The 26,873-nt window shown below is 36.1% G+C and overlaps 1 protein-coding gene across 1 annotated transcript in view; it reads left to right on the top strand.

Moving 5' to 3' along the window:
• The window catches only part of LOC131901605 (uncharacterized), a 270,045-nt gene extending 244,121 nt beyond the window's left edge, over positions 1-25,924 (top strand). The window contains exon 5 of the transcript XR_009376802.1: positions 25,838-25,924. The gene's annotated coding sequence lies outside the window, so the exon portion shown is untranslated. The remainder of the gene's footprint in view (positions 1-25,837) is intronic.
• The last annotated feature ends 949 nt before the right edge of the window (positions 25,925-26,873 follow it).

The raw sequence follows: 26,873 nt of genomic DNA, 5'->3' as shown, positions 1-26,873 counted from the left end.
CAAACTAGTGGAAACACATGAGCTATGAACCAATAGCTGAGGAGCCCCCAACTGGATTAGGTCCTCTGGATAAGTGAGACAGTTGATTAGCTTGAACTATTTAGGAGGCCCCCTGGCAGTGGGACCAGAACATGTCCTTAGTGCATGAGCTAAATTTTTGGAGCCCAGAGCTTTGCTCAGCCTGGGTGAAGAAAGGAGGGGACTGGACCTGCCTCCACTGAATCTACCAGGCTGAGCTGAATCCCCAGGGGAGTCCTTGCACTGGAGCAGATGGGAATGGGGGGTGGATTGGGGGAGAGCGAGGGGGGGGGACCCATAGAAGGGAGGACAGGGGAATACATGGCTGATACGAAAAATTAAATTAATTATAAAATTAAAGAAAATAAAGTGCTTCTTCCATCAAAGTGCTAAAAGAAATAAAATCTGTTTTTGCAATCTTTGCTGACTCTGATGTCTGCCCCCAGCATGTAACAGGATCCTCTTAAATTCTGATTTTTTTTAGTGGAAAAACTTTTACAACTCCCAAACATATTCTGTTACAGTAGTTTATTTAAAAATTTTTCTCCAATTTAAATTGGGGCGGTTCACTTCCACTCAAACAAACAAATGTTCCAAATAAGAATAGCAAGACAGAGAAGAAATTATTAATAGCTGGACTCAATACATACTACATGAGTTATAGTAAGTCACCAAAATCGTTTATGTGCTTTTATTAAAATACAACAATGGAGCCGGGCGGTGGTGTCACACGCCTTTAATCCCAGCACTCAGGAGGTAGAGCCAGGCAGATCTCTGTGAGTTTGAGCCAGCCTGGGCTACCAAGTGAGTTCCAGGACAGGCGCAAAGCTACACAGAGAAACCCTGTCTCAAAAAACCAAAAAAAAAAAAAAAAAAAAAACCCAAAAAAAAAAGAATACAACAATGGGCACAGGTGGCACTTATTTGTTGTTAGATTAGCCAGATAAGGATTAGAATTCTGAGATTACAACAGGCAAACATCACTCTATATTTAGGATCAAACATGTTGATTTCTACCTTCCCTCTCCATCTTCTTTACTTTTAGCATCTGAAAGTGGCTAATTAATAAAGAATAGCTAGCTGGTGACTCTTTCCAAATGGTAAAGGACAGGAGCCACGCACAATATTTGATAATGGTCATGAAGAGAATTGTTAATTTTTTTCAACCAAGTGAAGTGATTCTCTGCTCTAAAGCATAATTTTCAGCATTTTTTAAGTTTAATATCTGATTCTTTTGTACCCAGAAAGAGATGTTCTCCAGAAATAGATATGCAACTTAGCTCATATATGCTGTGGGATGGTCTGTATGTCAAGTGTGTTGCTGATTGGTCAGTAAATAAATCACTGATTGGCCATTGGCTAGGCAGGAAATATATGCAGGACAAGGAGAAGAATTCTGGGAAGTGGAAGGGTGAGAGAGAGAGACACTGCCAGCCGCCACCATGACAAGCCACATGTGAAGATCCCCGTAAGCCATGAGCCATGTGGCAAGGTATAGATTTATAGAAATGGATTAATTTAAGCTGTAAGAACAGTTAGCAAGAAGCCTGCCACGTCCATACAGTTTGTAACCAATATAAGTCTCTGTGTTTACTTGGTTGGGTCTGAGTGGCTGTGGGACTGGCGGGTGACAAAGATTTGTCCTGACTGTGGGCCAGGCAGGAAAACTCTAGCTACACATATAAATGCTAGCATGTAACCCCACACACAAAAAGAAACATGAAAAAAAAAGTCCCACTTATGAAGGAAGTGATTTTGTAAGTCATGCCTTGTGACAGCCCCCATCTCCATGGTGTATCCCAACCCATCTTTCTCTAGGTAGAAGAAACTGGCATGCAGAGAGGCTAAACTGCCAAAGACATAACCAAGAATTTCCTGGGTGTTCCTGCTGTCCTGCCCTTGTTTTGCACTCTGTTCCTCAGACCTGCATTCTAAACCTGTATCTGTGAATATTTCAGATCTTATTCTCCTTGGATAACCTTTCATGTAGCTCAAAAGGGCCTGTTTCATGTCCTAGGAGGAGAAGGACAAAAATCAAAGTGACTTTTCACATCTGATAAGGTCTATTTACTTTCAAAGGAGGAAATTTGTCAAAGATCCGTTTACAGAAACCTTGTTGAAGAGGCACAGAAGTTAGCGTGATACCGACAAGTTTTCACAGGGATCTATGTACATCAGCCCTGGAGTTAATCTCCAACATAAGGTAACTAGTGGACACATTGCCAATCATTACTTATACCCCCGCATACCTGGAATTTATGGTGCTACATTGTCTCAGATTTAAGGAGCCTCTTCTGACCTTCAAGGAAGGACATAGCATAAGATTGAAATTCATTGTCAAGGCAGTGAATTCAGATCCAGGTCCTCATATCTGAAAATTCCAATGGTCAGGAAATTCAAAGAAAAATACATTCATTGAAGTGAAGCTTGTATATAACACGTTAGAAGAATTTAGCATGGTACTTGTTATGGCAAGACAATTTCAGGGAACACTTATTGACAGGGTGAAGTGGTTTGTGAGTCTTTGGGTGTCTCTGAGTCTTTGTAAAACTGTGACAGGGAAACACAGGTTGGGTTCAGGAGAAAGTAGGATCTCTTCTTCTGAGACAGATAAGGTGCTGTTGAGCATTTCATGAAACACACATCTCACTGACTTGTGAAAACCCCTCTGTCATATAGTCCTTTCTTAATATCTTTATTGCACTGAATTATCAGGCACAGCACCTTATAATGGGAAAAATTGATCATAGCCCACAATTCCAGGTAATAGTTCCATTTTTGGAAAATCAGGATAGGAACTCAGCTAATCATGTCACATCCACAGCCAAGAGCAGAGATAAACAAATGTACTCATGCTACCTGTTTGCTTATGCTTATGCTCTAGCTTCTTCATATGTACACAGTATAGGTTGGAGACAATGAAATGATTCTGCCCATTTTAGGGAGTCTTATCTCAATTAACAATTAATAAAATCCCACAGAGACAAGTTCAAAGAAAAATCTGATCTATATAATTCCTCATTGAGTTCCCTCTTTCCAGGTGACTAGTTTGATTCAGTCTGATAATCAAAACTAAGAATCACACTGTCCCACCATCACTGCCAGAATTTGAGGAGATTTCTGCCTGCATTCAGAGCTGTGGTATATCAGATATACTGCACATCAAATATTTGAATTACAATTCATAACAGTAGCAAAATTAGGACTGGAGAGATGGCTCAGAGGTTAAAAGCACTACTTGCTCTTCAAAAGATCCTGAGTTCAATTCCCAGCAACCACATAGTGGCTCACAACCATCTGTAATGATATCCGGTGCCCTCTTCTGGCCTGCAGGGATGTGTGCATACAGAATACTGTGTATATAATAAATAAATAAAACTTTAAAAAAAAAGTAGCAAAATTAAAGTTAAGAAACAATGAAACAGTTATGTTTAGGGTTCACCACAACACGAGGAACTACTGTTCATGCTATTTAAAGATTTAAAGGGTCAGAAAATTGGAAAAAAAAATAACCATTGATTTAGAGTGTCCAGTGGAACTCAAGTGTCGACGTTGCTAACTATGAAGGGGCTTGCAAAGGATTTTCCTGAATATACTTTGCTCTAAGGGAAACTCATGTTCTGTGTGGAAGACTCCAGCTATCTGGCCATCTTTAATACCCAGTAATAGCAGACCATTTTGAGCAACTGAACAGAGAGTACAACACCCACTACACACATGCTGATGACACAGATTTTAGTTTCACTGGGCTCCATGACCATATCACACTAAACCAAGGCTGTTCAAGGTGTCACACCACAGGCACTGGGTTCCAGAAGCCTGCCCATTGACCACGGATAGATCCCTAACCCCTGTCTGGGTGCCTCCCAAACAGTTCGAGCCAAACAGCCATCTTCTGTATCCAGAGGACATAGTCCAGTCTCATGGGGGCTCCACAGCCACCAGTCCACAGTTCATGGGTTTCCACTAGTGTGGCCAGTCACCTCAGTTGCAGGTACTTATGATGAACTTTAGCATATATAAATTTCTATGATATTATTACCTTGTGTACATAAAATTTCAGTAGGAGATAAAGATTCAGTTCTACACAGGGAAAGAACTGAAGGATGTTCAATCAATCAGGGAGAGATCTCTGGCTTGGGATGAAAAGGATGCTGAAGGGCTTCTCTTGTATCCCAGGAGAGGCTCCTACAAAGGAAAACTTGACATCTAGTGTAAGGAAAGCTCTTAGCAATCTCAGTTCCCATGACATCTGCAGCTCTTCCCTAGACATTCTAATGTATCCTGGAGAGCCCTGGCATCCTCTGTGATGTCACTATGTTGTGGCAACACCCACTGTCCTTGGGAAGTTTATTCAGTGCCTTCACCATTTTCTGATGAACATGATGGCATACTAGAGTCTAATTCAGAAAGAGAATGGAGAGGGTAGAGAAACCAGAGTGTGACAGAAGAAAGCTGACCTTCAGCCTCAATGTAAGACGTCAAGAAAGAAATGGTCAAGAGAATCATGTAATGAGTTCTGTGCAAGAAAAGGGAATCTTCCTGGAGGAAGTGGGCTTGTGCTGAATCTTCCAGTAATGGGGAACAGTAAGCTGGAGTCTCTGGGAACCAACAGAACTTCCCTGCTTGTCATTCCTCTTAAAATTCAAGGATTCCAGGATATTAATTGTTCTGGCTCAGAAGTCGGGAACTGGTAAGGCCAATGCTTTATGCTGGAAACTGTTGGCTTTTCATTCCTTTTGGTAGATAGGCATTGATGTGTGAACATGAGACCGACATTAAAGTGGGAGGGATTAATGAGATGAGCACATTTCAAGGCAGGACATCACTGTACTTCAACTGCAGTGGCTAACTTTAGTTACTTCCCAGCTGCTGACCATTGAAAGAAAGTAACAGTGAGATCGCCTGATCGTTATCACAGAAGAGAGCATGAAGAATAGGTATTCATTCTTTCAAACCCTGTGGTTTCAATCTCAGGTCCACTCTGTCATCATTACTTCATTTTATATAAGGTCTGTGTTTCTGGTAGGCTGCATCTTCAGGGTATGCCTTCAGGGTATGCCAAAATCATGTCTCTGAACTCCTCCCAAAGGCAGAAACTCAAATGTGGACAGAAATGATATGAGGGCAAAGACTATTCTGCTTCCTCTAAAAAGAAACAAAAACAGAGCCTGTGGCATAAGTCATAGTACTCATGGACTGAGGCAGTAGTATTAGAGTTCCCAGCATGACTTTGAAGAGATTCTATCAAGTGCTGGCTAGTGTGAGATGTTAGTTGCTGTGAGTTTGAGTTAATTTTTTGGTTACTTACTTTAAAAGGCCTTGTACGTTTGATTCTCCAAGCAGCAGTTGGAGAGGCCTGGTCACACATCTAAATGTGTCCATACAGGGACTCAGACTGATCCATGCTCCTTTGTTACCCTTTGAGAGGACATACCTGCATGCATTTGTTCAGCATCCAATTGATAGAGTTCTCCCTCTATCACTCAGTCTCTCTTTCTCTGTCTAAGTATCTCTTTCTCTGTCTCTCTGTCTCTCACATACATGTGTTTATGTTGTGTATTTTTCTATGTGTTTGTGCATGTATCTCCCTCTGGTGCCTGCAGTCAGGGATCTGTGGTTGGGCATGTGTAGTTCCCTATCTCACAGTTCCCAGGTGATACCTTGGTGAAAATTGGGAGTACCACTTTGAGTATTATAGTTCTGCCAGTGTACTTACTTTAGTGACACATAGATATTTCCTTGGAGGTGTTTATAAATCTGTCATGACGTTGTGTCCCATCCTCAAAACTGTTCACGATGTTATTTTGGTCTCCATTGTGACAGGTCCCATCATAGAGAATTTGTTTTTGAAGACAGGAGAAACATCTTTACAGACTCCTGAGGGTACAAACCTGTGTAGACACCAGGGAAATTCTTAGACTTCTATTTCGGCAAGCCTCCTGAGAGAGCTCATGCACCTCCACCTCCCATCATCTAAACAGCCTGCCTCTACTGACATAGGGTCAGAATAGGTGTAAGTAAATTGTTTGCAACTCTGTGGGTTTGGTCCTGGGTTTTGGTACCAACAATATAAGTAAATTTTTTGCAACAACTCTGGGGAAAGGTGTCCTGACTACCTAGGGAGTCAGGCAACACCTTGATGTGCTTAGGACAGCTCTGATGGCTGAAATTGCTAGGAGACAGTTTAGCCCTGAAGGGTGAGGTATCCTGGACACCTCAAGCTGCTCACAACAGCTATTCCCTGAAGACATCTCAGAGACCTGGAGCTGTTGTGCACAGCTCTGAAAGCTGGAACTGCAAAGAAGCAGCCCGACCCTGGAAGGGGCAATTTTCTGACTTCTTTGTGAAAGACCCCCAGAAGGCAGTCTTCCCTCAGGAGAGACCCTCACCCAAGGAACACACCGAAACCACGAATCAGATGCAAACAGCAAGAGGCTTTATTCCGGAACATGGGTACCCGGGGCGACACAGTCTCTCAAGAAGCTCAAGGGACTGGCACGCCCACGGGCTGGAGCAGAGGGTTTTTATAGGGTCGGGCACGGGTACAGAAGCAAGGAGCCTGGCTACAGGGTTTTGATTGGATGATGCAAATGAGGCTAGTTCTGATTGGATGATTCAAATGAGGCCAGGTTCAAACCCAGGTCAGTGAGGCCAGGTTCAAACCCAGGTCAGCTCGTGGTTTCTCCCCGAGCTCGCCCACGCCTAGCTTTTGTCTAGGGTACAGGGTGTTTTTCTGACCTTTTTCTGACCTTTTAGTTCCTCGCTCTGGGGCCAGATGGCTAAGCACAAATGTTCTGTTTATCCCATGTCCGTTAACTGGACTCCTCAGTACCTCTCAGGCTTTATTCAAAACAGCCGAGCTAAGCTATGTTAGGCAGGGAGGCTGGGGGTCTTTCATTTGGAAATTCACACCTGGAACTAATGGAGGATGATCTCCCTGCAAGATACAACAATCCTGCTCTTCTCCTGGAGAGCTGCGACAGCTGAGCTTTGCTCAGTCCCCTCTTAAGGGGGCTTCCTTGCTGAGCTCTGCTTCTCTTGCCTATGCTGTGGCTTTCTTTTGCTTCACTTAGCAAAAAGGGAAAAAACCCTCCAGAAATGTAGCAATGTGCTCTGGCTCTGGAGAAAAGTGTTACTTTTTAGCTCTTTATGGCTCTGTCCACTGAGGGATGACTAAGCAAAGTTCTTCTGTTCAGCTCCTCCTTGCTCTGCTCTTTCAGTCCCCTCTTGCTCTGTCCACTGGGGGACATCTCAACAAGGATCTTCTATATGCCAGTGAATGAAGATCATCACACCCAAAATTCTTTTGAGAAAGAGATTTATTTGGGAAGGAGGAGTCCAGGAGAGTAGCTGCCTCTACCAGGGTGGACAGAACAGCCTTTTTTTAAATACTGACAAGACAGGGAGGTTTACACTGGATGTTTTGGAGGTGGAGTCAACCTCGGGTTGACTTGGGGCCCAAGGTTCTACTGTTCTGCTCTGTGATTGGTTGATTTCACAAGGCAGTTGGCCAGGGGCAGAGATGGCTCTGATCTGAATGAGCCAAACTGTATTTCCTTCTGCCCTGATCTGTGTATTTCTTCCCAAGTTCTGGGCTCCAGGTTCAGGGTGGATTTCTTTAGCCAGCCCCTTGTCCATACAACAGCAAGTTTAATAAATACCAGAAGTTCCCATTACTTAGGAGACAGGATGTGGCAGCCCATGACATCCAGTAGTCTAGAACACACCCTGAATTCCTGTGATACTTGAGGCCTATGTTCATGGAGTTCATTACCTCTAGGTCCAGGACCTACTACTTGCCAAACACTTTCTATGAAAAGGTCAAGATGGGGCATGAGCAGGTCATGTCACACATGCAGAGTTTAAAGAATGAGAACACCAAGTCCTCAGAGAAATTAAATGGTCTTTCCGAGGAGTCAGTCTTCCAATATTAAGTACCTGCATTTCAGGGGACCACAACATTGTGCAATGGCCATCTCTGGCTTTCCTTGTTGCTGTACTGCAGAGTCTGAAGCTCTGGCTCCAGCCTTTCTGCCTCTTAGCAAGCTTCCTTAGCAAGTAGTGCTTTGTCTTATGCTTCTCATTCTCAGCATTGCCAATAGTGAAAGAGACTGTTAGCTACTCACAACCCCATAATGTCATATTTAATAGCCTCCAGAACTACTATTTTTAACCTTCCTAATCATGTGAACATTGAAGTATAATTCCTCATGTTTTGACATTTCACTATAAAATTATTTTTCTTGCTATGTCATAACTGTAATCACAACTGTTATCAATCATAATGTAAATATCTGTTATGAAGAGTATCTGAGATGCCTCCCCTTTGAAAGAGTAATTCCATCACCAAATGAGTCATGATGCTTAGAAGTCCAATTTGCAACACGAGATGGATATCATGTATGGTTTTGTGCAGGGGTCTATTGCCATAGGACTGCTACACCACTAGTGTCTCCTACCCTCACTCAGAGGGGATTTGTCCTTTACTTGCTGATGTTTCCCCATTTACATGGTCAGAGAAAGGCAGATGAGGAATCTGTTTTCTTACTACAGGTTCTTGGATTTCTTTTGTTGTTGAAGTTTTCAGAAATAGTATGATTCTTTCTGGAATTCCTTTTTCTCTACTTTTGGCCAAGAGGAAAATGTCAGAGAACACCCCCCCAACACAGAAAGAGCAGAAAAGAACAAGCAGCTGGGTCAAGGTTAACTCCAGCACCATTTCCTTTTGTAATATTAGCCAGTTTAACCTTCAACCTACTTATGTTTAATTCATTAGTTTACTCATACACACATACCTCTCCACCCACATTCAACTCCATCACCACTTTCATGACAGTCAATTGTTTATTTTTTGTCCATGCACCATTATTTCTGGGAAGTGAGTCTTTTGTGAGAATCATTTGACAATCAATCCCTGCTTCTCTGCCTGAAGCTGAAATCCAATGATGGAAATGGATCAGTCACACATCACACACCTTCATGTCATTATGAGGAGAGAGGTGCTATGAACAGCCTTGAGGGAGTAAGTTCAAAGTCCAGCACCATTTGCTTTTTGCACATTTGCTTTCCAGGGTTTATATATGATCACAGTGGGGATAGCAGCTTGCAAGTAGGAGAGCCCCCTGCAAAGGTCAAGTGAGTCACTCTCTTTGTCACCTTGATGGGTGGCATGTGGCCTTCTTCCTCCCATTCTCTGCATGCCAAGGTGGTCTCTTCACTTTGACAAGCTGTTGGTTCACACTTATAGAGACCTCAGTGGGAGTTAGACAGCAGTGTTTACTGTATGTTCTGTTCTCTTTTCTTTGGTCCTCTCCCATCGTTGTTGACCAAATTCCCTATCTGATACTCTCCAAAATGTTGTAACCATGGTGTCAATAACACTAGGGAAGACTGAATGTACTGTCACTTTTGAACGTGATGCCCATATCATAGCTAAGGGACTGTTTTACTCTCCATGTCAGTATGTAGCTCTGCCATGCTGAGAGGTCTTGAGCTCTGCCCCCTGACCCAGCATCAGTGATTTTTGTTTCTGAAGCTTCTGGGCCCTGACCCAGCTAATTGTGGGGTTCCATTCATCCTTCCATTTGTGTGGTCTTTTAACTTGAAGTGGTGTCATTCTTATTAGAGGAGTGTGTTATATACAGCGATCCTTTTATAGAACTGAGTGTTTTACTGGTTCTTTTGTATGATTTGTCAGGTTTGATTTTATTAGTATAGGCTGAGTATTCTCTTGTGCTGTATGGGTTGAGATTCAAAACTCATTAACTTGAGTTCTGATCCTTGTTGTTTCTTTGTGACTAATGATATTTCATTTTTACGTTTTCAACACATAGTTATTTGTGAATGAACTCACACACATAGCATTCACTCAGTTGTGCACACACTATAACTCACACGTAAATGGTGGATGGGAATAATTTACTAGTGTTCAATGCCTTTATTCTACCATGTTTTTCAGGATTTGAATTCAGACTTGTTGGCATGTACCTTTACTTGCTGAACCATCTACTAGTCCCTAATTTTTAAATGTATACCTTTATATCAAATAGATTTTGACTTCCCTCTTGCAACACTTTATTTTTTGTAGATTCCAATGTTCTGTTATTTTCATACATTTTAAGAATGTTATGCTCTATTCCTACCACCATTTGTGTCTAAGAACTTTGGAATCCACTCCCAATTTCTTTAGCATCTCACTGATTGTTCAGTGTTTTATTTTCTAGCCTCCATGTGTTTATATTTTTCCTATAGTTCATTTTTGTTCTTTTTTGTACTTTTTATACTGTGATCTTATAAAAATAAAAATTATTTCAATTACCTTGTTTTTGAGAAGATTTGCTTTGCATAAAACCATCTTGAAAAGTAACTGCTCAGGCTGCTGATAAAAATGAATTCTGCTACTGTTCCATGGAAAGTTCTGTAAATGTTAAATCAGTCCATTTATTTGTATATCAGTTGTTCATTGCTTTCCTTTTGTTTTGATAACTGATATAATCATGTATTAAAATCACCCCAAATAATGATGAATTCTATCTGTTATCTCGTATTTTGTAGTGAGTGCTTTATAAAATTGGGAACATCAATGTCACAAGAACATGTGTTTATGGACTCTTGTTGAATTTCTCACTTTATCAATATGTAGTGACCTTCATTTTCTCATTCACTAATTTAACTTTAAAGGGTAAATTGTGGACTATCAGTATGGTTATACCTGTTTGTTTCCACATGTGATTTTCTGCCTATTACTTTGGCACTAAAGTTCATTTGTTGTAGGTACCAAGTAACTCTATGTAATAGAATATTATTTTAAGGTGTACTGCTTTTGTTCATGTTGAATTTGTTTAACTCTGTGAAGCTATGTTACTGTGCCTGTGTAAAACAACTGATGATTTAATAAAGAACTGGCCAATAGCAAGAAAGGAGAAAGGATAGGTGGGACTTGCAGGCTCAGAGTATATATAGGAGAAAACTGGGTAGAAAGCTCTAAAATCAAGGAGTCAGAGGAGGAGGAGGAGGAGGAGGGCTCCAGGAGCCAGCCACCCAGCTACACAGCAAGCCACAGAGTAAGAGTAAGAATTACAGAATTTAGAGAACAAGAAAAGCCAAAGGCAAAAGATAAAAGGGTTAATTTAAGAAAAGCTGGCTGGAAATTAAGCCAAACTAATGGCTGAGTACTCATAAGTAAGAATAAGCCTAGATGTATGATTAACTTAGGAGCTGGATGGAGGACCATCAAAAGAGCAATAACCTCCAAAAACATCTCTCTTTCACTTATATAGACTATTCTGTCAGGCTATTTCTTCTAATTGGAATGTAAGACACTTAAAAGTCAGAATTATCTCAAGTTATAAAATAATTACTATCAGTTTGTTATATTTCCTTTATGCTGTGGATATCGCTCTATATAAATAAAGCACTGATTGGCCAGTGACCAGGCAGGAAGTATAGGTGGGACAAGGAGAGAGGAGAATGGAGGAAGGAGGAAGAAAAGAGAGACCAGCTGGAGCCACTGCCAAGACAAGGAAGATGTAAAGTACCGGTAAGCCACGAGCCACGTGGCAAAACAAAGATTAATAGAAATGGGCTGAATATAAGAGTGAGAGCTAGACAACGATAAGAATGAGCTAATGGCCAAGCAGTTTAAATAATGTAAGAGTCTGTGTGTTTATTTTATAAGTGGGCTCCGGGACTGGCGGGACTTGGTGGTGGGAGATGGAGAAAAATTCTCCAGCTACAAATGGTGCCCAACAGCTGGAGTTTCCACCTTAAACCTAACAATATTTAATAACCAATTCTAAACAGAGCCAAAACCAGGTTCCTGCTTCATGTCTCATATGGGCAGCGAGAAGCTGCAAAACATGGGTTTGAGCTACTGGCAGGTTCCTGGCATGTGCACTTGACCTGCAGTATGGCGGGAATGAGACGTGTGCCAGCGGCACATTACGCTGTGTGGTAGATTTAGTCTTTACTAGTATTTAAAAAAAAGAGAGAGAGAGAGCTTTCAGGGCTTCACACTGCTTTGATAAATGCGTAGACCCACTATTTCTGAGACTTGATGGCTCCCAGAGCTGGCAGAACCGCCATGTTGGGAAGCTAAAGTGGGCAGAGCCAACAGCCACAGTGCCGTAGGCTTCAAAAAGAGATAAAAAGGAATATATACAGTTATATAAACAAATAGTTTTTAAAGTAAAGTCTTTAAAGAAACAATAAAGGTAATAAGCCACGTAAAGATGGCTATCACACAGAGAATCTAGATTATGTTGTCTGATATTTGTAACTGAAGAAAAGCATTTAATTGTAAAAGCTGTTCAGTTATTCCAAAATGTAAATTTTAAAGGTACCTTGACTTCAAAATTTGGATATAAGGATATGTTACTTTGGAAAAGAGGTTCTGCTTTTGTTTCCACAGAAAGCCAAGGAATGCTCAATCATACCACAAGGGCACTTGCTCAGCTATGTTCATATCAGCATTGTTTGTAATAGCCAGAACCTGGAAACAACCTAGATACCCTTCAACAGAAGAATGGATAAATAAAATGTGGTATATATACACAATGGAGTACTACTCAGCAGAAGAAAACAATGACGTCGTGAGGTTTGCAGGCAAATGGATGGATCTAGAGAAAATCATCCTGAGTGAAGTAACCCAGACTCAGAAACACAAACATGGTATGTACTCACCCATAGGAGGATACTAGATGTAAAACAAAGGAAGACTAGACTGCTACTCCCAACTCCAGGGAGGCTACCTAGAAAACAGGACCCTAAGAAAGACACAGAGATTGCCCAATGACAGAGAAATGGATGAGATCTATATGAACAACCTGGACATGAGTGGGGTTATTGAAGGCAAGGGTTGAAGGAAAGAGAGCTTAGGGGAGCAGGAGATCCCAGCTGGATCAAGAACAGAGAGGGAGAACAAGGAATAAAGGACCCAGATAAATGAAGACCACATGAGAATAGGAAGAAGCAAAATACTAGAGAGGTCCCCAGAAATCCACAAAGATACCTCCACAATAGATTACTGGCAATGGTCAAGAGAAAGCCTGAACTGACCTACTCTGGTATAGAATGGCCAAACACCCTAACTGTTGTGCTAGAAATCTCATCCAATGACTGAGGGAAGTGGATGTAAAGATCTACAGCCAGGCCGCAGGTGGAGCTCCAGGAGTCCAATTGGCGAGAAAGAGGAGGGATTGTATGAGCAAGAATTATTGAGACCAAAATTGAAAAAAGCACAGGGATGAATAGCCAAACTAACGGAAACACATGAACTATGAACCAATGGCTGAGTGGTCCCCAACTGGATCAGGCCCTCTGAATGGGTGAGATAGTTGATTGGCTTGATCTGTTTGGGAGGCATCCAGGCAGTGGGACCGGGTCCTGTGCTCATTGCATGAGTTGGCTGTTTGAAACCTGGGGCCTATGCAGGGTCGCTTGGCTTGGGCTGGGAGGAGGGGACTAGACCTGCCTGGATTGAGTCTACCAGGTTGATCTTAGTCCTCAGGGGAGGCTTTGCCCTTGAGGAGATGGGAATGGGGGATGGGCTGGAGGGAAGGTGGGGGAGGGAAGGGGAGGACAGGGAAATCCATGGCTGATATGCAAAATTAAAATAAATTATAAAATAAAAATATATATACGTATAGAACATAATTAGGTAAATGAAAAAAATTCTCCTCTGATAAAAGTCTAATAACTATAACATATATTGAACATAGGAGATTAAATAAAATAGAAATTTTTATCTAATAAAATCTATTATCCAAAATATACATATTAAACACAAAAATTCCAATAAAACAAAAATTCTCATCTGATAAATGTCTAATAACTAAAATATTCTTGTTGAACACAGAAATTAAATAAAAATTCTCATCTGATATAGGTCAAATATAAAAATATACATTGAACACAAAAATTCAGATGAACAAAACAAAAATTCTCATCTGAAAAAGGTCTAATATCCAAAATGTACATATTGAACACAGGAAATCATAAACAGGAAAAAATTCTCATGTGAATAAAGTCAAATATCAAAAATATACTTATCAAACATAAAAATTAAATTAAAAAAATCTCTGTAGGTAAAGTTCTAATATCCAAAATATATACATTGATGACAAGAAAATGAAACAAAAATTCTCAAATATTAACAGTCTAATAACAAAAAAAACATACTGAACATCAAAAATCAGATAAATAAAATGAAAATTCTCATCTGGTAAAGGTCAAATATTACAAATGTATTTATATTACACGAGAAAATAAATAAAACAAAAATTTTTTACTGAGAAAATTCTAATATCCAAAATAAACATATTGAACACAAGAAGTTCAATAAAACAAAAATTCTTATCTTGTAGAGGTCAAATATCAAAAATATACACATTGAACATAAGAAATTAGATAAATAAAACAAAAATTCTCATCTGATAAAGGTCTAATATCAACAATATTATTATTGAGCACAAAAAACTAAAGAAAAGAATTCTAATCTAATAAATGTTTAATACTAAAATTATACATATTAAACATAAGTAAATAAAGCAAAAATTCTCATCTGATAAAGGTGTAATATCAAAAATATACATATTGAACACAAGAAATCATAAAAGACAAAATTCTCATGTGATAAATGTCAAATGTCAAACATATAGTTATTGAACACAAGAAATTAAATAAATAAAATTCAACTTATAAAAGTCTAATATTAAAAATATACATATTTGTATATTTTTTACTGTATTTATAACGTTCATTTAACAATGTAATACAATTTTCTGATCCTTGAATGTTATTATCAACTATTAGGATATAAAGACATGAAAGTTAGTAGTTAGACATTATAATAGAACTTGTAGTCAAATTTGGTATGTTTTCAAGATTGAGCAGATATATTTTAGATAGACAGGTCATCTTCAAATACTTCAGAGATCTAAAGAATATGGCATTTAAAATATTTTAATAACTTAGAAAATTTTTCTTTTTTGGTATGACTATGAGACATGTAGGCTCCTGGCAATACCAATCTACTTCAGAGAAAATATGGGCATTGAAAAAAACTACAATTAAGGATAACTTTCATTGTGGCAAAAGTTAGCCACTGAACGACAAAGTATCCCCGAATCAATTGCTGACAAACAGGACAGACAGGACACGAAACAAAGGAGTACTGATTTTGCCAAATCAAGTGTGGTTATGACTTTATCAAAAGGCATCTTCTGAGGACAGGATAATATGGCACCATCCCTGTAGTGGCCTTCACAATCCAGAAAAGGTACAGTGCCCTTTTCTTCAAAGGCAGCTTAACAGGCAATGGGCCGATGGCTTCTGATGTGCAATGGAATAGCAGCTGAAACAGTTATTCTTGAAGAGTAAGCTCACGCCTCTTAGTAGTAGAATGGCATTTAGTAGAGGGATGTGGAGAATGGGATGCTGAGATGAAGCCAAATACACACATAGCCAAGAAGAATGGATACCTGAATTCAAAAAACATCAACAATTTCCAGAATTTAAAATCCTGAATCATGACATGACACTAGTGGAATTCAGGTGTTTCTGGTATATAGACTGCTCTCACCCAATGTGATGTTGAACTGTTGACCTTGTGTACATCCTACTTCACAAATGATTCTGTCAGATATGCTAAGCCTATAGGCTGAAGATGATGCTCCAACACTGCGGGGAAACCTCAGGTGACTGTCAACTCACAATTTTTTGGAAGTTGCTTGCATGTACTTCCTGTTTTTATTTTTGTTAGCTAATATTATTTCCTTCTTGGGTCTCTGAGGGAGTTGAAGATTAGTTAGTTACAGTTAAGGGTTAATTAGGATAGAAAGTGAATTAGACACAATAGGATAGATAATGGAATTATTTTCTCTGAATTTGTCAAATACAAATGGACTAGACATTGTCTAGGTATTTATTACTTGTATGTATTGTATATAGTTATTGTACTTTTGTATATAGTTTTTCTTATGTTAGTTATAAGCTTTTTCCTTTTTTCTTTTTATTAAAATAGAAAAGAGGAAATATGGTGATATTTTATTTTGTACTAAAATATTATTTGTATGTTAATAAATAAAGTTGCCCAGTGGTCAGAGCTATTAGCAAGCCACAGGAAAGCCAGGTGGTGGTGGTGCACGCCTTTAATCCCAGCACTTGGTAGGCAGAACTAGGTAAGTCTCTGTGTGTTCAGGAATATAGCCAGCATTAGATACACATGCCTTTAATCTCAATACCAACCATAGAAGACCTGGAGGTCTATACAGACAGGCAGTGACAAGGCGGTCATGTGGTTGGGTCTACAACCAATGAGAAGGCAGAACAGAAAGTCTATATAAAGGGTTTAGCACAGGAAGTAGCTCTGTTTCAGAGAGGTAGGACCTCTGCAGGAGGAAGGGTAAGGTTTTAGCTCTTAGCTCTGACCTCTTGGCTTTCTTTGCATTGGTTCTGTGTTTCTTATTTAAAAATACAGTTGGTTATATCTACACATATTGAACAAAATAAATAAAAGAAACATTTTCATCTAAAAAAGGTCTATATCCAAAATTTACATATTGAACCTAAGAAACCAAATAAATATAACAAAATCTCTCATCTGATAGATTTCGACTATCCAAAATATACATAATGAACATAAGAAATAAAAAAAATAAATCAAAAATTTTATTCTGATAAAGGTCTAACATCCAAATATACATTTTATCCCAAGAAATCAGAAAAATAAAACAAAAAGTCTCATCAGATAAATGTCTAATATCTAAATATATATGATGAGCATAAGGTATCAGACTACTATAACAAAAATTATCACCTAATAAATTTCTAATATCAAAAATATACGTATTGAACATATTTAAATAAATAAAACAAAAATTCTCATCTGATTAAAATCTAATATCCAAAATATGCATCCTGAACACAATAAATTAATTAAATAAAAATTCTCAACTGACAAAGAACTAAAATTCTTCCCTGATAAAGGTCTAATATTATATATATATATATTGACCATAAAATATTAAATGAATTAAACAAAATTTCTCCTCTAATAAAGGTCTAATATGCACAATATGCATATTGAACACAAGTAATTAGACAAATAAAAAATTCTCATTTGATAAATGTCTAATATTTAAAATATACATTTTAAACACAGGACACTAGATAAATAAAACAAAAATTCTCACCTGATTAGGGTCTAATATCAAAAATATTCACATTCAACAAAAGAAATTAAATAAAACAAAAATTCTCACTTAATAAATAACTAATATCCAAAATATGCAAAATGAATGTAAGAAATCAAATATACAAAACAAAAAGTCTCATCTGATAAAGTTCTAATATCAAAAATAATACATAATGAACACAAGAAGTTAAATAAAACAAAAGTTCTCACCTGATGATGTGGTGATTTCTAAAATATACATACTTAACACAAGAAATTAAATAAAACAGAAAATCAGATATTATTAAGCTCTAATATCAAAAATATACATATTGAACACAAGAAATCATAAAAGAAAACAAAAATTCTCATCTCATAAGGTCTAATATCCAAAATATACATATTGAAAATATTTAGAAAAATAAATTTTCTCAACTGTTAATGGTCTAATATTCCAAAATATACATACTGAACACAAGAAATTAAAACAAAAAAAACTCTCACATGACAAAAGTCTAATATCCAAAATATATGTAAAAAACGCTAGAAATCACATAAATAAAACAAAAATTCTCACCTGATAAAGGTCTAATAAATAAAATACACATACTGTACACAAGAAAATAAATAAAAGAAAAATTCTCATCTGACAAAGGTCTAATATTAAAAAAATGCATGTGGAACATAATTAGATAAATAAAACAAAAATTCTGATCTGATAAAGGTCAAATATCACAAATATACCTATGGAATGCAAGAAATCATATAAACAAACAAAAAGTCTCATCTGCTAAAGGTCTATTATGCAAATATACATATTGAAACAAGAAATCAGATCAATAAAACAAAACTTTTCACCTCATAAAGGTTTAACATACAAAATATACATATAGAACACAAGAAATCAGAAAAACAAAACAAAATTATTGAGTGATCAAGGTCTAATATGAAAAATATACTTATTGAACACAAGAAATAAAATAAAACAAAAATTCTGTTCTGATAAAGTTCTTATATAAAAAATATATCAATTGAAAACAAGAAATCAGGTAAATAAAGTGACAATTCTCATCTGTTAAAGTTTTAATATCCAAAATATCGATGTTGAACAGACAAAATCAGATCAATAAAACAAAAGTTCTCACCTGATAAAGGTCTTATATCCAAAATATACATATTGATATTATTAGATAAATAAAACAAAAATTCTCATCTGATAAAAGTCTAATATTGAAAATATACATAGTAAACACAGGAAAGTAAATAAAACAAAAATTCTCACCTAACAAATGTCTAATATCCAAAATATACATATAGAAAACACAAAAAATTATTAGATGATCATTTTTGTTTTAATTAATTTCTTGTGTTCAGTATGTATATTTTTGATATTAGAAATTTTTCAGATGAGAATTTTCATTTTATTTGTCTGATTTTTTGTGTTAATTATGCATATTTTTGATATTAAACCTCTATCAGATGAGAATTTTTGTTATATTTATATGATTTATTGTGTTCAATATGTATATTTAAAACAAAATTTCTCATCTGATAAAAGTCTAATATCCAAAATATATATATTGAACATAAGAAATCAGATAAATAAAACAAAAATTCTCATCTAGTAAAGGTCTTTTATAAAAAACATACTGAACACATTAAATTAATTAAAATGAAAATTATTATCTCATGAAAGTCTAATATCCAAAACATACATACTGAACACAAGAGTAAATAAAACAAAAATTCTCATCTCATAAAGGTGTAATATTCAAAATATACATATTGAATATAAGATATCAGATAAATAAAAGGAAAATTCTCATCTGATAAAAGTCTAGTATCCAAAATACACATACTGAGAAAAAGAAATCAGAAAAAGGAAACAAAATCCTCATGAGATAAAGGTCTAATATGAAAAAATATACTTATTGAATATAAGAAAAAAACTAAAACAAAAATTCTGTTCTGATAAAGGACTAATATAAAAAATATACCAATTGAACACAAGAAATCACATGACTAAAACAAAAATTCCTGCATGATAAAGGTCTCATATCCAAAATATACATATTGAATACAAGAAATCATATAAACAAAACAAAAATTCTCACCTGATAGAGGTTTAATATCAAAAATATGTATAATGAACACAAAAAATCAGACAAAAAAAATAAAAATTCTCACCTGATAGCAGTCTAAAATTCAAAATATACATATTGAATACTAGAAATCAGTTAAATGATATTGAAATTCTCATCTAATAAAAATTAACAACTCGAGGACATTGAAGGGTCTGCCGGGGGTCTTGGAGAAGGGAGGCCTTCCCAATGACTCTGAGATACCACCTTACACCTGTCAGGATGGCTAAGATCAAAAACAAGGAAGACACCTTATGCAGGAGAGGATGTGGAGCTAGGGGAACTCTCTTCCACTGCTAGTGAGAATGCAAACTTTTACAACCACTTTGGAAATCAATATGGTACTTTCTTAGAAAATTGGGAATCAATCTCCCCCAAGATCCAGCTATACCACTCTTGGGCATAGAGCACTTGCTCAGCTATGTTCATATCAGCACTATTTGCAATAGCCAGAACCTGGAAACAACCTAGATGCCCTTCAACTGAAGAATGGATAAATAAAATGTGGTACATATACACAATGGAATACTACTCAGCAGAGAAAAACAATGACATCATGAGGTTTGCAGGAAAATGGATGGATCTAGAAAAAAATCATCCTGAGTGAGGTAACCCAGACTCAGAAAGACAAACATGGTATGTACTCACTCATAGGAGGATACCAGATGTGGAACAACGATGACTGGACTGCTGCTCACATCACCAGGGAGGCTACCTGGAAAACAGGACCCCAAGAAAGACACAGGGATCACCCAATGACAGAGAAATGGATAAGATCTACATGAACAATCTGGACATGAGTGGGGGTAATGAAGGGTGAGGGTTGAGGGAAAGAAAGTTTGGGGGAGTGGGAGATCCCAGCTGGATCAACAACAGAGAGGGAGAACAAGGAATAAGAGACCATGGTAAATGAAGACCACATGAGAATAGGAAGAAGCAAAGTGCTAGAGAGGCCCACAGAAATCCACAAAGATACCCCCAAAATAGACTGCTGGCAATGGTCGAGAGACAGCCCAAACTGACCTACTCGTGATGGGATGGCCAAACACCCTAATTGTCATGCTAGAAACCCCATCCAAAGACTGAGGGAACTGGATGCAGAGATCCATGGCTTGGCCCCGGGAGGAGCTCTGGGAGTCCAATTAGTGAGAAAGCAGAGGGTTTATATGAGCAAGAATTGTTGAGATCAATGTTAGATAAAGCACAGGGACAAATAGCCAAACAAATGGAAACACATGAACTATGAACCAATGACTGAGGGGCCCTCAAGTGGATCAGGCCCTCTGAATGGGTGAGATAGTCGATTGGCTTGATGTGTTTGGGAGGCATCCAGGCAGTGGGACCGGGTCCTGTGCTCATTGCATGAGTTGGCTGTTTGAAACCTGGGGCTTATACAGGGTTGCTTGGCTCGGGCTGGGAGGAGGGGACTGGACCTGCCTGGACTGCCTCGGGGAAGGCTTGTCCTGGAGGAGGTAGAAATAGTGGGTAGGCTGGGGGGAAGGGGAGGCAGGTGGGAGGAAGGAGAACAAAGGAATCCATAGCTGATATGTAGAACTGAATTGTACTGTAAAATTAAATTAAATTAAATTAAAAAAATTAGCAACTCATGAAAATCTAATATCCAAAGTATACATATTGACCTCAAGAAATTAAATGACACAATAATTCTCACCTGATAAAGAACTTATATCTAAAGTACATATATTCAAATAAAGAAATCAAATAAATAAACAAAATTTCTCATCTGATAAATGTCTAATATCCATATTATTTACTGAACACTAGAAATTAAATAAAAATATTGTCATCTGATAAAAGTCCAATATCAAAAATATTATATTAAACACTAGAAATCAAATAATAAAACAAATATTCTCATCTGATGAAGGTCTAATATCTAAATTAAACCTGTTGAACAGAAGAAATCAGATAAATAAAATAACAATTTTCATCATAGAAATGTCGAATATAAAAAATATACATATTGAACACAAGATATCATTAATCAATTAAAAATTCTCACCTGATAAAGGTGCAATATCCAAAATATACATATCGAACATAGCTAGCTAAATAAAAAAAAATTCTCATCTGATAAATGTCTTATATTGAAAATATACATATTGAATTTAATTAGATAAATAACACCAAAAAAATCACATCTGATAAAGGTCTACATCCAAAATATACATATTGAATGCAAGAAATGAAACAATAATTGTCACCTGATAAAGGTCTAATATCCAAAATATACATATTGAACTGAAGAAACGCGATCAATAAAACAAAAACTTTCATCAGATACAGGTCTAATATCCAAAATATACATGTTGAATACAAGATATCAGACAATATAACAAAAATTAGACAAATGTCTAATATCCAATGTATACATATAGAATGCAGTATACCATATAAATAAAACAAAAATTCTCACCTGATAAAGTATTAATACCAAAAATATGCATGCTGGACACAAGAAATCAAATATATAAAACAAAAATTCTCATCTGATAAAGGTCTAATATCCAAAATATACATATTGAACTTAATAAGATAAATAAAACAAAAATTATCATCTTTTAAACATTTAATGTCCAAAATATACATACTTAACACAAGAAATGAAATAAAACAAAAATTCTGATCTGATAAAGGTCTAATATAAAAAATGTACATAGTGAACACAAGAAATCACATGAATAAAACAAAAACCTCATCTGTTAAGGGTCTAATATCCAAAATATACATATTGAACACAAAAAATTCCAACGAAACAAATGAAAATTCTAAATTGATAAAGGTCTAATATCAAAAAATGCATATTGCACAGAAGAAATTAGATAAATACAACAAAAATTCTCATCTGATAAATGTCTAATATTCAAAATATACATACTGAACACAAGAAATTAAATAAAACAAAAAATTCTCATCTGAAAAAGGTCTAATAACCAAAATATACATATTGAACATAATAAGATAAATAAAATAAAAATTCTCATCTGTTAATGGTATAATGTCCAAAATATACATACTAAGCACAAGAAATTAAATAAAACAAAAATTCTCATCTGATAAAGGCCTAATATCCCAAATATATGTATTGAATAAAAGAAATCATACAAATAAAACAAAAATTCTCCTCTGAAATTGGTCTTATATCCAAAATATACATATTGAACATAATTAGATAAATAAAACAAAAATTCTCATCTCATAAAGGTCTAATATCAAAAATATACATAGTGAACACAAGAAATCAGATAAATAAAAGGAAAATTCTCATTTGATAGAGGTCTAATATCCAAAATACATACATTCAACACAAGAAATCAGATAAATAAAATGAAAATTATCCTCTGATAAAGGTCTAATATCAAAAATATACATACTGAACATAGAAATTAAATAAAACAAAAATTCTCACCTGAAGAAAACTAATAACCAAATTTATATACTGAATAAGGATATCAAATATATAAAACAAAATAATCTCACTTTATGAAAGTCTAATATGCAAAATATACCTATAGAATATAATTAGAAAATTAAAACAAAAATTTTCATTTGAAAGAAGTCTAATAACCAAAATATACACACGGAACACAAGAAATTAAATAAAACAAAAATTATCACCTGATAATTGTCATTATCCAAAATATACAAAATTGAAAACTAGAAATCAGGTAAATAAAAGAAAATTCTCATTTGATAAAAGACTAATATCAAAAGTATACTTATTGAACACAAGAAATTAAACAAAACAAATATTCTCACATGATAGAGGACTGATATCCAAAATAAACATATTTAACACAAGGAATCACATAAATAAAATGAAAATTCTCATCTTATAAAAGTCTATTATACAAAATATACATATTGAACAGAAGACAATAGATAAATGAAACAAATATTTTCATCTGATAAGGATCTAATTAAAAAATATACATACTGTACACAAGAAATCAGATAAATAAAACAAAAATTCTGATCTGATATAGGTCAAATATCCAAAATATCCATGATGAACACTAGAAATTAAATAAAATCAAAATTCTTACTTGATAAAGGTCTAATATCCACAATATACATACTGAACACAAGAAATTAAATAAAACAAAAATTCCCAAGTGATAAAGGTCTAACATCCAAAATATACATACTGAACATAATTAGATAAATAAAACAAAAAATCTTCAGATAAAGGTCTAATATCCAAAAATATACATATTGAACACAAGAATTCAGATAAATAAAAAAATTCTCATCTGATAAATGTATAATATCCAAAATATAAATTGAACACAATAAATAAGAAAAAAACAGAGACAAATAGCCAAACAAACGGAAACACATGAAATATGAACCAATGGCTGAGGGGTCACCAACTGGATCAGGCCCTCTGAGTGGGTGAGACAGTTGATTGGCCTGATCTGTTTGGGAGGCATCCAGGCAGTGGGACCGGGTCCTGTGCTCATTGCATGAGTTGGCTGTTTGAAACCTGGGGCCTATGCAGGGTCCCTTGGCTCGGCATGGGAGGAGGGGACTGGACCTACCTGGACTGAGTCCACCAGGTTGATCTCAGTCTGTGGGGAAGGCTTTGCCCTGGAGGAGATTGGAATGGGGGGCGGGCTGGGGGGAAGGTGAGGGGGGCGGGAGGGGGGAGAACAAGAGAATCTGTGGCTGATATGTAGAACTGAATTGTATTGCAAAATAAAAATTAAAAAAAAAAAAAAGAAAAAAACAAAAATTATCAGCAGTAAGTCTAATATCCAAAATATACATATTGAACACAAGAAAACAGACAAATAAAACAAAAATTCTGATCTGATAAAGGTCTAATATCCAAAACAGACATATTGAACATAATTGGATAAATAAAAGAAAAATTCTCATCTTATTAAGGTATAATATCAAAAATATACATACGGAACACAAGAAATCAGATAATTTAAGTGAAAATTCTTGTCTGATAAAGGTGTAATATCCAAAATTATGCATACTGAACACAAGAATCAAATATATAAAACAAAAAATCTCATTTGAGAGATGTCTCATATCCAATATATACATATTGAACATAATTAGATAAATAAACAAAAATTCTTATCTGATAAAAGTCTAATATCCACAATATATTTACTGAACACAATAAATTAAATAAAACAGTAGTTCTCACCTGAGAAAAAACTAATATCCAAAATATGCATACTGAACACAAGAAATCAAATATATTAAAAAAAATTCTCATTTAATAGAGGTCTAATATCCAAATATACAGTTTGAACAAAGGAAATCAGATAAATAAAAGAAAAATTTTCATGTGATAAAATTTTAATATCCAAAATACACATATTGAACAAAATAAATGAGAAAAAAACAACAATTATTAGAGGTAGGTCTAATATTCAAATATACATATTGAACATATTTAGATAAATGAAAACAAAAATTCTCATTGGATAAAAGTTTAATATCCAAGCCGTGCAGTGGTGCCGCACGCCTTTAATCCCAGCACTCGGGAGGCAGAGCCAGGCGGATCTCTGTGAGTTCGAGGCCAGCCTGGTCTACAAAGTGAGTTCCAGGAAAGGCGCAAAGCTACACAGGGAAACCCTGTTTCGAAAAAAAAATAAAAATAAAAAAAGTCTAATATCCAAAACATAGATATTGAAAACAGGATACCAGATAAATAAAACAAAATTTCTCATCTGATCAAGATCTAATGACAAGTATATATATTGAACACAAGAAATCAGATAAATAAAACAAAAATTCTCATCTGATAAAAGTCTAATATCCAAAATATATGTATTAAACACAAGAGATTAAATAAAACAAAAATTCTCACCATAGAAAGAACTAATATCCAAAATATGCATGCTGAACACATGGTATCAGATAAATAAATCAAGAATTCTGACCTGATAAAGGTCTAATATTCAAAATATACAAAAAAACACAAGAAATCAGAAAATCAAAACAAAATTCTCATGTGATAAAGGTTTAACATGAAAAATGTATTTATTGAACACAAGAAATTAAACAAAACAAAACTTCTGTTCTGATAATGGTCTAATATAAAAATATACCTATTGAACACAAGAAATCAGACAAAAGAAGAATTCTCATCTGATAAAGGTATCTTTATAGGCATTTCCTTCTTTAGGTTGTGAAAGTTTTCTTCTATGATTTTGTTGAATATATTTTCTATGCCTTTGAGTTGGTATTCTTTTTGTTCTTCTATCCCTATTATTCTTAGGTTTGGTCTTTTTATGGTGTCCCAAATTTCTTGACATTTTGGGTCATGACTTTGTTGGCTTTAGGGTTTTCTTTGACTGATGAATCTATTTCCTCTACCGTATCTTCAACACCAGAGATCTGCTCTTCCATCTCTTGCACTCTGTTGGTTATGCTTGCATCTGTAGTTCCTGTTCATTTATTCAGATTTACACTTCCAGCATTTCCTCAATTTGTGTCTTCTTTGTCTCCATTTCAGTCGGGCAGCAGACCTCCTGCAGACAGATCAGACTACCACCATCCCCCATGAGACCCTGTAACAAAGCCCCACCTCCCCCCATCCCACCCATCCTTCGAGACTGCAACTGTTCCCTGAGACAGAGATGGCCAAGACCCGATTGGACTAAGAGGTGAGTATTTATCCTCAATCCTGAACACCACAGCCCCTAGGCTTTGGGCCCAGGGGCACAACCCTGCACCACTACACCACTACCCATTGCAGTCCCAGTTTCGGGCCAGTTGACAGGCAGACCTACTGCAGGCAGTTCAGACTACCACCATCCCCCACCAGACCTTGTAACTCACAAGTCCCACACCTCCCAACCCACCTGTGTGCCAAGATTACAACTACTCCCTGAGACAGAGCCCACAAGGGCCAATTGGACTAAGAGCTTCTCCCTGAGACAAACAGTCCATCAGAACCCAATAGACCAAGAGCTCCCACTGCACCAAGAGTATTGATCCGACTGAGAGAGCCTCCCTCAGAAACAGACACCGCTTGCACCAAGTGGAGAAAGAGATGGATAGAGGCCAATGCAAAAGTACAGTCAACAACAAAAAACACACCATGGTTCCATCAGAACCTACACCAGCAAGACCTGAACATCTCAACACAGAGAAAACAGAAGAAATCGACCTTAAAAATGACCTTAAGAAGATGGTAGAAATCTTTAAAGAGGAAATGAAAAATTCCCTTAAAGAGTTAGAGGAAAAAATCAAACAAAAAATGTGAAGCAATCAGTAAATCCCTTGAAAGCCAAAAAAAAGCAATTAAATATTTGAGGGAAACAGCTCAAGATTTGAAATCTGATTTCTCATTTTCCATATGTATATTTTTGCATGTAGACATTTATTAGATGAGAATTTTTGTTTTATTTAATTTCTTGCATTCAATATGCATATTTTGGTTATTAAACCTTTATCAGATGAGAATTTTTGTGTTGTGTATATGATTTCTTGTGTTTAATATATATATATATATATATATATGATACTAGATCTTTATCAGATTAATT

This window comes from Peromyscus eremicus, unplaced genomic scaffold (genome assembly GCF_949786415.1).
Source record: "Peromyscus eremicus unplaced genomic scaffold, PerEre_H2_v1 PerEre#2#unplaced_120, whole genome shotgun sequence".
NCBI lineage: Eukaryota > Metazoa > Chordata > Mammalia > Rodentia > Cricetidae > Peromyscus > Peromyscus eremicus.
The sequence above is the reverse complement of the archived record's forward strand: the minus strand, read 5'-3'. Positions and strand labels throughout refer to the sequence as shown.